The sequence below is a fragment of the Mustela lutreola genome, chromosome 9, assembly GCF_030435805.1.
Source record: "Mustela lutreola isolate mMusLut2 chromosome 9, mMusLut2.pri, whole genome shotgun sequence".
NCBI classification, from domain to species: Eukaryota; Metazoa; Chordata; class Mammalia; order Carnivora; family Mustelidae; genus Mustela; species Mustela lutreola.
In genome coordinates this window covers 47,720,735-47,735,718 of record NC_081298.1, presented here as the reverse complement: position 1 = coordinate 47,735,718, position 14,984 = coordinate 47,720,735, and the positions used below count along the sequence as shown (strand labels likewise).

The 14,984-nt window shown below is 39.1% G+C and overlaps 1 long non-coding RNA gene across 1 annotated transcript in view; it reads right to left on the bottom strand.

Moving 5' to 3' along the window:
• Window positions 1-1,623: 1,623 nt before the first annotated feature.
• LOC131808597 (uncharacterized) overlaps window positions 1,624-14,984 on the bottom strand; it is a 28,877-nt gene continuing 15,516 nt past the window's right edge. Inside the window, exon 3 of the long non-coding RNA XR_009344843.1 lies at window positions 1,624-2,037. This is a non-coding gene — a long non-coding RNA (uncharacterized LOC131808597). The remainder of the gene's footprint in view (window positions 2,038-14,984) is intronic.

Sequence of the window (14,984 nt, the reverse complement as noted above, 5' to 3'; positions counted from 1 at the left end):
GCTCTACCTCCTTAATTAATCTAAATTCATATCCATTTAATCAATCATGATATCATAAGGATGAGTTAGTTTTATACTATTTTTTTGTTGTTGTTGATTTACTCTGGAAGTCTCTAGAGTTATGCTCTATGGTTCTTTTCTTTGTCATTTGATATGTAAACTGCAGTTGCATATCACTGTGGGTGGTACCATACATTAATATTTGCTATCATTTTTGCTCTAATTTATCACTTTCTGTGTTAACTCTGTCCTTATCTGATATTATTGTGATGTCTAGCTTTCTTTTTGTTAGTGTTTGCTTCGTAAGTCTTTGCCCATTCTGTTTATGTTTGTTACTCTTTTAAGTACCTCATTCTGCAAGTGTTTCTTCATGTAAGTATGTTTATCCTATCTGCATTTATTAGTATTATTCCATCTAAATGTACTGATTGAACATTACATTTTATCTTTCACATGTCACTAGCTTAATCTGGGGGATTTTTATTAGTTTTCAATATAGTCTGTATTTCCCTCATTTACTCTAGGAATTACCTTATTTTTCTTTACTTGCCCTCCCTTTTTCTCCTTTTCTCTCTCTCTTCCTGTCCTTTTCCCTCTTTCCCGCTTTCTTTCCTCTTCTTTATTTTTTCCATATTCATGATAATATGTTTGCTTTCTGGCCATTTGGAGGATTTATAGTGCATTTTCGCTTGTCTAGCTGTTATTATGATTCATATGCAATGGCTATGAATAATATATATACACTTATGTCTTAATTTAAGAAATGTGGACAGTATAGATTTTTTTGTGCACTATAATATTGTTTTCATTTCTTTTTGTGGTTTCTTTTATTATATCAATATACTTAAAACTTTCTTTAACTTAGTGAGTATAAGGAGAGGTCCTTTCTTATTTTTCTTCTTTGGTGGTAGAAGAAAAGCTGGAATTGTGTTCCTCAGTCTATCCCACCAACCCTGAAACACTGACTTCCAGCTGGATCCAGCCTGGTCTCTGGTGCAAAATACCAGCACTTCTCTGTGGAGAGAACAACTTAGGGAAGTGATGAAATATATCCATTTGACAAGTAAATTGCACTTGTTAATCTTAGAATTTTCTTTATCAGTTTCATCTATTCCTTGGCATGCACAGTAAGTCAACAGTTTTTAATTCCAAATGATAAATATGAGGAGAAATTTGAGTCTTTTGTGCTGACATTAATGAAGTCCTTTGAGAAAGGAGTGATTCATGATTTTGCTGACTAGAAAAATGTCACTATGGCTAGACTCATCTGATTTCAGATTAAAAAACAAAACAAAACACTGTACTTTTTCAAGATTTGTTACAGGGTCTTGGAGAAAGGATGTATCTTAAAACAACCCAGAATGGAATACTTCCTTATATAGCCATCTAACATTTACAGATTTTTTTCCTTCTTAAAAATTTGAATTTAACTTCTCATAGTTAAGATCATCATATCCCCCAATTTTCTCACTACTTCATTCCTTCCCCAGCTCATAATTGATTAGCTAGAACTTTCTTCTGTTTCTTCTGGATGCTGTACCCCATTCTCCCCATCACTCCATGTCTAAAAATGAGGTCCCTCCCCACATGTTTGGAGAGACTAAAAAACTACCCATCTAAAAAAGGCATGCTAGGAGGCATACACCTAAGAGATCCCATTTGTAGGTAACAGGGAAATCTTTTCTATTTGGCCCATGCCCTGAGTTTAGGAACCCTGCAGCTACCACCTTTATAAGGGACTATGAATTCCTAAAAATTTGTGTATTTCTTAGTGGAAGAGGGCAGAAGGCTTTGTGCTTAGAATAACCTCCTTATCTGTATTCCTTGGTCTTCATGAAAACACCTTCAGAGAACACAAGGGCACTCTTGGGGGTGGAGGTGATTCTTGTAACATGCAAGGAATAAAAGATGATGCCAGTGGATCTTGACTCAGGGATTCCATTATCCCAAGGTGTTTCAGTATTCTTTGAGTAGCCACTCCTCAGATACCTGATGTGACTGGGAGACGCGACAGCTGGTGGTGGCATGGGACACCCCCTGGAGGAAGAAAAAAGATGGAAGGGATTCTTCTCCAGATTCTAGCTATGCTATGTAGGTTGCCTTGGCTATGAGTGAGGTCATTCTAAAAATTGCAGAGAAACAGTTAGAGTTGTCTTTGCAACATCTGATTTAAAAAGTGCTGCTATTGTGCTATTTATACTGTTTTTGTAGATTCGAGACTATTCACTGTTTTTCTTAAAGGAAATGCTGTAAAATATATATATATTTCCTACTTCAGCTCTCCAGTGGCCAAGTTCTATATTATGATATCCACACTCTCCTCCTTGCCCCTCTCTGTAGCAGGTATTGCTGGTGTCTTGTTCACACTCTCTTAGTACTCACTTCTGCAAGCAAAGGCCTTGCACTTGTTCTGACTATTGAACACTTATTTTGCCCAGATGGCAGGCCAGAAGTATCAGCCCTAAAAACAGCCTTTGACCAATGATGAATGAGTTATGGAGGATATTCCAACTTCCTGGCCCCTCAGGTGGGATTACTCTGTGACATCTCATTCAGTGGTTCTAAATAGGATGACAGCCCACTTGTCTTCAGCATTAACTTCTTCATGAAGAATCTTTGTTGGGCTACTCATATTGGTATATCACCTGGGAAGCAGAGAGTAGGAAGAACATGAGGACTATCCAAGGCAGTGAGAGACACTATTCAGAAAGCCAAAAGTAGGCACAGATAAACTTATCAAGTCAATCAATGAGGAGGAAGTCAGCTGTCAAAGATAACTGGTGATGCCATGGATTGCTTATAGGTGTGGGGAGTTCTCTGACTATGGCAGCATAAATACTGGGAATATGGGAAATCCTGGGGCAGGGTTTCTGAAAAGGAACCAAACAACAGGTTAGTAGCTGTAACCTGTAAAAACTTTTCCGAGAGTGAAATTTCTCTAGGTACAGTCCTAATGCTTATGCATTAACTCCACGTGCTTGTTTTCTCTGTTTTGAACTTACATATGCAAATGGTGACCTTGAATAGATACAGTTATATGCTTATGGAGTAGTGGGATCCCAAAGTCAATGAATGTTTATCTGCTCTTCCAAGTTCAAATACCTGAGGCTTAGATAACTTGACAAGACTATCAGTAAGGTCTCTGTTTCTCTTTGATGAACATCATTTTGATGCCCAGACTATAAAAAGGAATGGTGTCCTGTGTTCACCAGTGGCATCCTCCTCATGTTTTCCTGTGACTGGACTATCACAGGTGCTCAGTAGTTATTTCTGGGATGAAAGAAAGTTATCCCTGAGAATACAAGTGATCTCTGAGGATAAGAAGATGAATATGAAACATCTCTTTTTCTACCAACAAATGATTCCACAGCACTGAAGTAGGTAGAGAGGAGGGAGACAGGCATCTGGCAAAGATGAAGGGCATATCAGGGAAGGCTTCCTTGGGAAGTTGTTAGTTGAGATATCTTACTATAGTGCTCCCTGACCTTTATTAGACATGAGAATTACCTGAGGGTGCCATTAAAATGCTGATTCTGAATCAATGGTCAGAAGTTGAACTCAACATTCTATAATTCTAACAAGTTCCCAGTGATGTTAATACTGCTGGTTGGCAGATCACTCTTTGAAGAGCAAGGGCTTAGAAGTTAAGTAGGTTTTCCAAAAAGGATGGAAATTCCAGGAAGGGAAAGGGGGATGGAGGCATGAAGATATAGATAGGAAGTTTTGAAAGATTGTTAAAGTACATTGGGAGACAAGATGGCGGGGAAGTAGGAGGAGGCGCCGTTTCAACCTGAACCCTAAAGTGAGCTGATTACCTACCAAAGAACTTTGATCACCCATGAAATCAGCCTGAGATCAGAATTATACACGTCTGAATCTCTACAGGGGCAGAAGATGCCAGTGGGCAGGTAAAGCGGAATGAGAATGTCAGACTGATATCAGAAGATAAACAAAAGGGGGAGGGAGCCACCAGAGGTGAATGATTGGAAAGTAATACACCCAGTACGAGAATGCCCTATGTCTGGGGACCAGCATTAACTTGGAGACTGGTTGAAAGCACTCAAAAAGAGCAAAGGATCACGGAGGGGAAATTGTGGGAATCGGGGTGGCTAGGGACAGGGGCTTAAGTCCCCAAACCCAGGACAGCCTCCCTGGGTACTGAGTCGGAGAGAGTGAGGTGTGAGGTCTTGGTCCCTGAGCCACCAGCACACCTGAGAATGCGTGGGGTCCAGCTCCTGTGAGGGGCTGGGAGCCTCACCAGACAGCGGAAAGCCGAGCTGTGCTAACAGAGCCTGAGATGTGCATGCCCCTCACCCTCCCCTGAGAGAGGTGTGAGAAGGCCCAGCCTGGTGATCTCAGACCCACGCCCTGTTATCAGAGCCTGAGATGCGTGTGACCCATACCCTCCCCTGAGAGAGGTGCATGCAAGTCTGGTGCTCTTAGACCTAGAAAGACTAGGTACTCCCAGCCCAGGCCAGCAGGAAAATCTCAGTGTGCAATCACTGCTTGGAACCTCTCTGGCGGTCTTGAGCTGCCCATACAGCCACCGCTGACATGGTTTTGGGTACAAGCAGAAGAGCCTGTGTCCGCAGGGACCACAACTCAGAACCTGCTCTGCCAGCAGCCAAGGGGGAATTTATATGGGCTCTGAAGCACCCACAGGAGAGCAGACTGAGGCTTTTCTCTGAAAGGGAGGCAGGGTGTAGTTTGCTTTCCTCTAAACCTCCAAAAACCATCAAAAGCGGTCAAGGCGAGACAAAAAAAGTGAACAAACATAAAAACCTCCAGAGAACACAAGCCTGAAAAAATCGGTTTCCTCAGAGCCCACCCCCTTGAGGGGGGTGGGAGGACTTAACTCAGGGAACATCATTGACTGAAAACCCACGTGGCAGGTCCCTCCCCCAGAAAACCAACCAGGAAAGGAAAAAAAGAAAAGAAAAGAAAGACTACAAGAGAACAACCGCCACTACTTCATAGATACAACTTTTATTTTTAACTCATTCCCACTATTCTGGTTCATTTTTTTTTATATAGATAATTTTTTAACCTATTTACCATTACAGTGAGATGTCCAGTATGTCAAATTCCATAATAACCTTCTAACCTGAACTTTTTGATACATATACCTGTGTTTTTCTTTTGTATTTCTATTTTTTAATATTTTTTAAATTTTAGTTTAGTTTAGTCTAGTTTATTCCTTTTTTATTTTATTTTCTAATATTCATATAGAGTTAAACTTCAAGGTAATCCCCTTTCCCAAATCAATGCTGCCCCTATAGGTAAACCAATTTTTAATCCCTCTTTATATTAGGAAAGTTGAGTCCTTTAACAAAGACATCAAGATACATCCAGGAAGAATCAAAATAATCTTCCTCATCCACACTGAGAATTTATAACCACTCTCCCATTTTTTTCTTCTGCCAGTGTTTCTGTGTTTTTGTGCTTGTCCTGGTAGTATATAAATCTTATACTTGGGGTTCTTTTTTGACCAGGTTCTTCCTTTATTTGCATATGTATATATTTTTTCCTCTTGTCATATACTTTTATCAGTCTTTTTGTTTGTCTGTTTTTGTTTGTATACTTCATAAATTTTACCTTGGGGCCCATTTGGCCCGAACCTTCTCTTTTATCTTCCCTTTTTTACCTCTCTCTCTCTCTTTTTTTCTTTTTCTTTTCTTTTTTCTCTCATTTGGGTAAGGAATCCTGATTGCTCAGAAGTGTTCCAGGTTGCACCTTGACTGCACTATGGTAGACACATCCAGCTACATCTGTTCAGCCATCTAACACCAAAATGACTAGGAGGAGGAATGCCCAACAGAAGAAAAATACAGAGGATGGGCCTTCTGCAACAGAGCTAACGGCTATCAACATAGACAATGTGTCGGAAAGAGAATTCAGGCTAACAACTATCCCGGCAATAGCTAGGTTGGAGAAAGCCATGGATGACCAAATGTAATTGATTAGGGCAGAACTGAAAGTGACCAGGGATGATGTTCACAATGTTAGGGCAGAACTGAAAGCTACCAGAGATGAGGTTCACAATGCTGTCAATGAGTTCCAATCTAATCTAAATTCTCTAAAAGCTAGGGTAACTGTGACAGAAGATAGAATTAGTGATCTGGAGGACAAACAGATAGAGAGAAAGGAACAGGAGGAAGCCTGGAACAAACAGCTTAGAAGCCATTAAAACAGAATCAGGGAAATAAATGATGCCATGAAACATTCCAACGCCAGAATTATTGGAATCCCTGAAGGGGAGGAGAAAGAAAGAAGTCTATAAGATACAGTGGAACAAGTTCTTCATGAAAATTTTCCCAATCTCGTGAATGGAACCAGCATTCATGTACTAGAGGCAGAATGGTCTCCCCTCAAGATTATAGATTCAAAAAAAAAAAAAAAACCTATCAAGGCACCTGATAGTAAAATTGAGGAATCATAATTGTAGATATAATCTCTTGAAAGACGCTAAGACAAAGAGGCTCCTTATGTACAGAGGAAAGTCCATCAGAATAAGATCAGACCCGTCCACAGAGACCTGGCAAGCCAGAAAGGGCTGGCAAGATATATTCAGGGCACTAAATGATAAGAATATGCAGCCAAGAATACTTTATCCAGCAAGACTGACATTCAAAATGGATGGAGGAAAAGAGTTTCCAAGACTGGCAAGGCTTAAAAGACTATGCAACCACCAAGTCAACACTGCAGGAAATATTAAGGGGGGGGTTCTATAAAAAAAGGAAAAATCCAAAGAATAGCATTGAACAGAAATATAGAGACAATCTACAGAAAGAAAGCCTTCAAAGGTAACACGATGTCAATAAAAACGTATCCATCAATAATCACTCTCAATGTGAATGGCCTAAATGCACCCATAAAATGGCACAGGGTTGCAGATTGGATAAAACGACAAAACCCATCAATATGGGTCTACAGGAGACATATTTTGAACCTAAAGATACACCCAGACTGAAAGTGAAGGGATGGAGAAGCATCTTTCATGCCAGTGGGCCTCAAAAGAAGGCTGGGGTAGCAATTCTCATATCAGAGAAATTAGGTTTTAAACTAAAGACTGTAGTCAGAGATACAGAAGGACACTACATAATTCTTAAAGGGACTATCCACCAAGGTGATCTAACAATTGTAAATATCTTTGCTCCCAATATGGGAGCAGCCAATTACATAAGAAAACTGTTAATCAAGATAAAGAGTCATATTGATATGAATACATTAATAGTAGGAGATCTTAACATGCCTCTCACAGAAGTGGACAGATCATCGAAGCAGAAAGTCAATAAAGAAACAAGAGCATTGAATGACACATTGGACCAGATGGACCTCATAGATATATACAGAATATTCCACCCCAAAATAACAGAATACTCGTTCTTCTCAAGTGCACATGGAACTTTCTCAAGGATAGACCACATATCTATATACACTATGGAGTATTAAGCCTCCATCAGAAAGGATGAATACCCAACTTTTGTAGCAACATGGACAGGACTGGAAGAGATTATTCTGAGTGAAATAAGTCAAGCAGAGAGAGTCAATTATCATATGGTTTCACTTATTTGTGGACCATAACAAATAGCATGGAGGACAAGGGGAGATATAAAGGAGAAGGGAGTTGAGGGAAATTGGAAGGGGAGGTAAACCATGAGAGACTATGGACTCTGAAAAACAATCTGAGGATTTTAAAGGGGCAGGGCGTGGAAGGTTGGGGGAACCAGGTGGTGGGTATTAGAGAGGGCACGGATTGCATGGAGCTCTGGGTGTGGTGCAAAAACAATGAATACTGTTATGCTGAAAAGAAATACAAAATTAACAACAACAAAAAAAGAATAGACCACATACTGGGTCACAAATCAGGACTCAACAGATACCAAAATACTGAGATTATTCCCTGCACATTCTCAGATCACAATGCTTTGAACCTGGAGCTCAGTCACAAGTAAAAGTTTGGAAAGAACTCAAACACCTGGAAGCTAAAGACCACCTTGCTTAAGAATGCTTGGATCAACCAGGAGATCAAAGAAGAACTTAAACAATTCATGAAAACCAGTAAGAATGAAGACCCTTCGGTCCAAAACTTATGGGATACAGAAAAGGCGGTCCTAAGGGCGAAATATATAGCCATCCAAGCCTCCCTCAAAAAAATTGAAAAATCCAGAACACACCAGCTGTCTCTACACCTTAAAGAACTGGAGAATTAACAAAAAATCAAACCAACTCTACACATAAGAAGGGAAATAATCAAGATTAGAGCAGAGATCAATGAGGTAGAAACCAGAGATACAGTAGAATGTATCAATGAAACTACAAGCTGGTTTTTTGAAAGAATCAATAAGGTCGATAAACCATTGGCCACACTAATCTAAAAGAAAGGAGAGAAAGCCCAAATTAATAAAATTATGAATGAAAAGGGTGAGATAACAACTAACACCAAGGAAGTAGAAACAATCATCAGAAGTTATTATCAACAGTTATATGCCAATAAGCTTAGCAACCTAGATGAAATGGATGCATTCGGGAAAACTATAAACTCCCAACATTGAACCAAGAAGAAACTGACAACCTGAATAGACCGATATCTAGTAATGAGATTGAAGTGCCGATCAAAAACCTCTCAAAAAACAAGAGCCCAGGACATGATGGATTCCCCGGGGAATTCTTCCAAACTTTCAAAGAAGAAATAACACCTATTCTCCTGAAGCTGTTTCAAAAAATTGAAGCAGAAGGAAAACTTCCAGACTCTTTTTATGAAGCCAGCATTACCCTGATCCCCAAACCAGGCAAAGACCCTACGAAAAAGGAGAATTTCAGACCAATATCACTGATGAATATGGGTGCTAAGATTCTCAACAAGATCCTAGTAAACAGGATCCAACAGCACATTAAAAAGATTATCCACCATGACCAGGTGGGATTCATCCCTAGGCTACAAGGAGGTTCAAGTTCGCAAATCAATCAATGTAATAGAACAAGTTAATATGAGAAGAGAGAAGAACTACATGGTCCTCTCAATTGATGCAGAAAAAGCACTTGACAAAATCTAGCATCGGTTCCTGATCAAAACACTTCAAAGTATAGGGATAGAGGGAACATTCCTGAACTTCATAAAATCTATCTATGAAATACCCACAGTAAATATCATCCTCAATGGGAAAAAGCTTGCAGCCTTCCCGTTGAGATCAGGAACATGACAAGGATGCCCACTCTCACCACACTTGTTCAACATAGTATTAGAAGTCCTAGCAACAGCAATCAGACAACAAAGAGAAATAAAAGCTATCCAAATTGGCAATGAAGAAGTCAAACTCTCTCTCTTTGCAGATGACATGATTCTTTATATGGAAAACCCAAAAGACTGTACTGCCAAACTACCAGAACTCATACAACAATTCAGTAATGTGGCAGGATACAAAGTCAATGTACAGAAATCAGTGTCTTTCTTATACACTAACAATGTTAAATACAGAATTACAGAAAAGGAAATTAGAAAATCGATTCCATTTACTATAGCACCAAGAACCATAAGATACCTGGGAATAAACCTAATCAAAGAGGTAAAGGATCTGTACTCAAGGAACTACAGAACACTCATGAAAGAAATTGAAGAAGACACAAAAAGATGGAAGACCATTCCATGCTCTTGGATCGGAAGAATAAACATTGTAAAAATACCCAGAGCAATCTATACTTTTAATGCAATTCCGATAAAAAATCCACAGGTATTTTTCAAAGAGCTGGAGCAAATAATCCAAAAATTTGTATGGAATCAGAAGAGACCCTGAATCGCTAAGGAAATGTTGAAAAACAAAAATAAAACTGGGGGCATCACATTACCTGATTTCAAGCTTTACTACAAAGCTGTGATCACCAAGACAGCATGGTACTGGCATAAAAACAGAAACATAGACCAGTGGAACAGAATAGAGAGCCAAGATATGGACTCTCAACTCTATGGGCAAATAATTTTCGACAAAACAGGAAAAAATATACAGTGGGAAAAAGACAGTCTCTTCAATAAATGGTGCTGGGAAAACTGGACAGCTATATGTAGAAGAATGAAACTCGACCTTTCCCTTACACCGTACACAAAGATAAAATTGAAATGGATAAAGGACCTCAACGTGAGACAGGAATCCATCAGAATCCTAAGGGAGAATATAGGCAGTAACCTCTTCGACATCAGCCACAGCAACTTCTTTCAAGATATGTCTCCAAAGGCAAAGGAAACAAAAGCAAACATGAACTTTTGGGACTTCATCAAGATCAAAAGCTTCTGCACAGCAAAAGAAACTGTCAACAAAACAAAGAGGCAACCCAGGGAATGGGAGAAGATATTTGCAAATGACAGTACAAAGGGTTGATATCCAGGATCTATAAAGAACTCCTCAAACTCAACACACACAAAACAGACAATCATATCAAAAAAAAAAAAAAAACAGACAATCATATCAAAAAATGGGCAGAAGATATGGACAGACACTTCTCCAATGAAGACATACAAATGGCTATTAGACACATGAAAAAATGTTCATCATCACTAGCCATCAGGGAGAATCAAATTAAAGCCACATTGAGATATCACCTTACACCAGTTAGAATGGCCAAAATTAACAAGACAGGAAACAACATGTGTTGGAGAAAGGATGTGGAGAAAGGGGAACCCTCTTCCACTGTTGGTGGGAATGCAAGTTGGTGCATCCTCTTTGGAGAACAGTGTGGAGATTCCTCAAGAAATTAAAAATAGAGCTTCCCTATGATCCTGCCATTGCACTCCTGGGTATTTACCCCAAAGATACAGATGTCGTGAAAAGAAGGGCCATCTGTACCCCAATGTTTATAGCAGCAATGGCCACGAACGCCAAACTGTGGAAAGAACCAAGATGCCCTTCAATGGAGGAATGGATAAGGAAGATGTGGTCCATTTACACTATGGAGTATTATGCCTCCATCAGAAAGGACGAATACCCAACTTTTGTAGCAATATGGATGGGACTAGAAGAGATTATGCTGAGTGAAATAAGTCAAGCAGAGAGAGTGAATTATCAGATAGTTTCACTTATTTGTGGAGCATAACAAATAGCATAGAGGACAAGGGTAATGGAGAGGAGAAGGGAGTTGGGGGAAATTGGAAGGGGAGGTGAACCATGAGAGACTATGGACTCTGAAAAACAATCTGAGAGTTTTGAAGGGGCGGGGGGTGAAAGGTTGGGGGAACCAGGTGGTGGGTATTCGAGAGGGCACAAATTGCATGGAGCACTGGGTGTGGTGCAAAAACAATGGATACTGTTACACTGAAAAGAAATAAAAAATTTAAAGAAAAATATTGTTAAAGTGGAGGACATTTTAATACACGACAGTTTTGTTTTATTGTTAACCTTATTCTTTTGGGCAGTAGAAGACATGTTTTTCTTTTCTTTTCTTTTTTTAATGTGCAATTTTCTTTCTTCTTTTCTTTCTTTCTTTCTTTCTTTCTTTCTTTCTTTCTTTCTTTCTTTCTTTCTTTCTTTCTTTCATTCCTTTTTTCAGCCTAACAGTATTCATTGTTTTTGCACCACACCCAGTGCTCTATGCAATCCGTGCCCTCTCGAATACCCACCACCTGGTTTCCCCAACCTCCCACCCCCACCCCTTCAAAACCCTCAGATTGTTTTTCAGAGTCCATAGTCTCTCATGGTTCACCTCCCCTTCCAATTTCCCCCAACTCCCTTCTCCTCTCCATTTCCCCTTGTCCACCATGCTATTTGTTATGGTCCACAAATAAGTGAAACTATCTGATAATTCACTCTCTCTGCTTGACTTATTTCACTCAGCATAATCTCTTCCAGTCCCGTCCATGTTGCTACAAAAGTTGGGTATTCATCCTTTCTGATGGAGGCTTAATACTCTATAGTGTATATAGACCACATCTTCCTTATCCATTCCTCCATTGAAGGGCATCTTGGTTCTTTCCACAGTTTGGCGTTCGTGGCCATTGCTGCTATAAACATTGGGGTACAGATGGCCCTTCTTTTCACGACATCTGTATCTTTGGGGTAAATACCCAGGAGTGCAATGGCAGGATCATAGGGAAGCTCTATTTTTAATTTCTTGAGGAATCTCCACACTGTTCTCCAAAGAGGATGCACCAACTTGCATTCCCACCAACAGTGGAAGAGGGTTCCCCTTTCTCCACATCCTTTCTCCAACACATGTTGTTTCCTGTCTTGTTAATTTTGGCCATTCTAACTGGTGTAAGGTGATATCTCAATGTGGCTTTAATTTGATTCTCCCTGATGGCTAGTGATGATGAACATTTTTTCATGTGTCTAATAGCCATTTGTATGTCTTCATTGGAGAAGTGTCTGTCCATATCTTCTGCCCATTTTTTGATATGATTGTCTGTTTTTTTTTTTTTTTTTTGATATGATTGTCTGTTTTGTGTGTGTTGAGTTTGAGGAGTTCTTTATAGATCCTGGATATCAACCCTTTGTACTGTCATTTGCAAATATCTTCTCCCATTCCCTGGGTTGCCTCTTTGTTTTGTTGACAGTTTCTTTTGCTGTGCAGAAGCTTTTGATCTTGATGAAGTCCCAAAAGTTCATGTTTGCTTTTGTTTCCTTTGCCTTTGGAGACATATCTTGAAAGAAGTTGCTGTGGCTGATGTCGAAGAGGTTACTGCCTATATTCTCCCTTAGGATTCTGATGGATTCCTGTCTCACGTTGAGGTCCTTTATCCATTTCAATTTTATCTTTGTGTACGGTGTAAGGGAAAGGTCGAGTTTCATTCTTCTACATATAGCTGTCCAGTTTTCCCAGCACCATTTATTGAAGAAACTGTCTTTTTCCCACTGTATATTTTTTCCTGTTTTGTCGAAAATTATTTGCCCATAGAGTTGAGGGTCCATATTTGGGGCTCTACGCAGTAAGATTTCTTGCTTGGAAACTCAAATGGATGACTGCATCATTGGCCAAGATAGAGGATATTAGAAGAAGAGCAGCAGGCTGGTAGGAAGACAATGAATTCAATTACTGATTTCAAGGCTCTTGAGGAACACCCAGACATGTATGCACATGCATATACATACATGCATGTGCCTGTGGGACCAGGGTATATGAGACACACAGGGAAATTCAGATGGTCCTTTTTATAAAGTGACAAAATGTGTGGATATCAGGATTTAAGAATACAGCAGATTTATTTAATTTATTTTTTTATTGTGCTATGTTAGTCACTATACAGTACATCATTAGTTTTTAATGTAGTATTCCATGACTCATTTTTTGTGTATAACACCCAGTGCTCCATGCAATCCATGCTCTCCTTAATTTCCATCATCAGGATCACCCATCTTCCCAGGTCCCTCCTTTCTAAAACCCTCAGTTTGTTTCCCAGTGTCCGTAATCTGTCGTGGTTCATCTCCCACTCCGATTTCTCTCCTTCACTTTTCCCTTCCTTCTCCTAATGTCCTCCATGCTATTGCTTATGTTCCACAAATAAGTGAAACAATATGATAATTGACATTCTCTCCTTGACTTATTTCATTTAGAATAATCTTCTCTGGTCCCATCCATGTTGATGCAAAAGTTGTGTATTCATCCTTTCTGAGGGCTAATATTCTATTGTGTATATGGACCACATCTTCTTTATCCATTTGTCTGTTGAAGGGCATCTTGGCTCTTTCCACATTTTGGCTCTTGTGGACATTGCTGCTATGAACACTGTAGTGCATATAGCCTTTCTTTTCACTCTATCTGTATCTTTGGGGTAAATACCCAGTAGTACAATTGCTGAGTCATAGGGTAGCTCTATTTTTAGTGTTTTTGAGGAACCTCCACACTGTTTTTCAAAGTGACAGCACAAATTTGCATTCCCTCCGACAGTGTAAGAGGATTCCCTTTTCCCCACATCCTCTCCAACATTTGTTGTTTCTTGACATGTCTATTTTTGCCATTCTATCAGGGATAAGGTAGTATCTTAATGTGGTTTTGATTTGAATTTCCCTGATGACTAATGATGATGAACATTTTTTCATGTGTCTGTTAGCCATTGAATACAACATATTTATAGAGGAATTCAAGATGGCCCTCCCAGAGCCCAGAGGGGTGTGTGCTACATTGGCTGGTAAGGTGGTTGTCACTTAAATCAACAGACGACAAAGAGATTGAACCCTTAAGTTCAGTCCTTATATAGTTTTTGGACCTCTGGAAAGTCATCTATTCTTTCTGGAAGCTGCTTTCTCATTTTTCTTCATTCCATTTGCGTAAATCACCAGTAAATATAGAACCAGACATAGTTGTATATCATATGCTCTTTAACAACAGATCAACACTAAAAAGGAAGCCCAAGTTCTCAAAAAGGAAAGCAAAAATCGAAGCAAACTGTAAAACTATTTGAAGTAATAAGCCTGGTTTCCTCTTAGCTTGTATTCCTCTTCTTCCTTCCTAATAGCACTCTCCTTGAGACATAGACCTTCCCAACTCCCTAACAGGCTAAATAAGCAGTTCTCAAATCTGTGTTCTGATAAAACTTTATAAATAATGTAATGTTGGATCATCATCCAAAGCATAAAATAAATACCCTTGAGGCCATACTGATATTTTAAAATTATCATTTTTATTATATAATAAAATAATGTAATAATTATAATATTTTAAGTATTATATTTTAAATATTATTTATATATATGATAAATAAAGAGAAGATACAAATTTTCCTTACCAGTGAATTTAAAGTAATAAATGAAAACAGTTTCCCTTCTACAAAGTGGAACTTAAACATCCCCCTTCACTCAAAAGTGGCCTGAACTTAGTTGCTCACTTCCAAAGAGGATTATAGAAAGGGAAAATTGCAATTTCAGAGTGGAAGAATGTGGCAGACACCACTTTAACAAAATAATCAAGGTTAACCGCACCATTATATTGTATACTGCCTGTGAAAAGATGTATTTAGAAGGACACCACACCTCTGTAATATTCTTCCTCAAAAATCATAC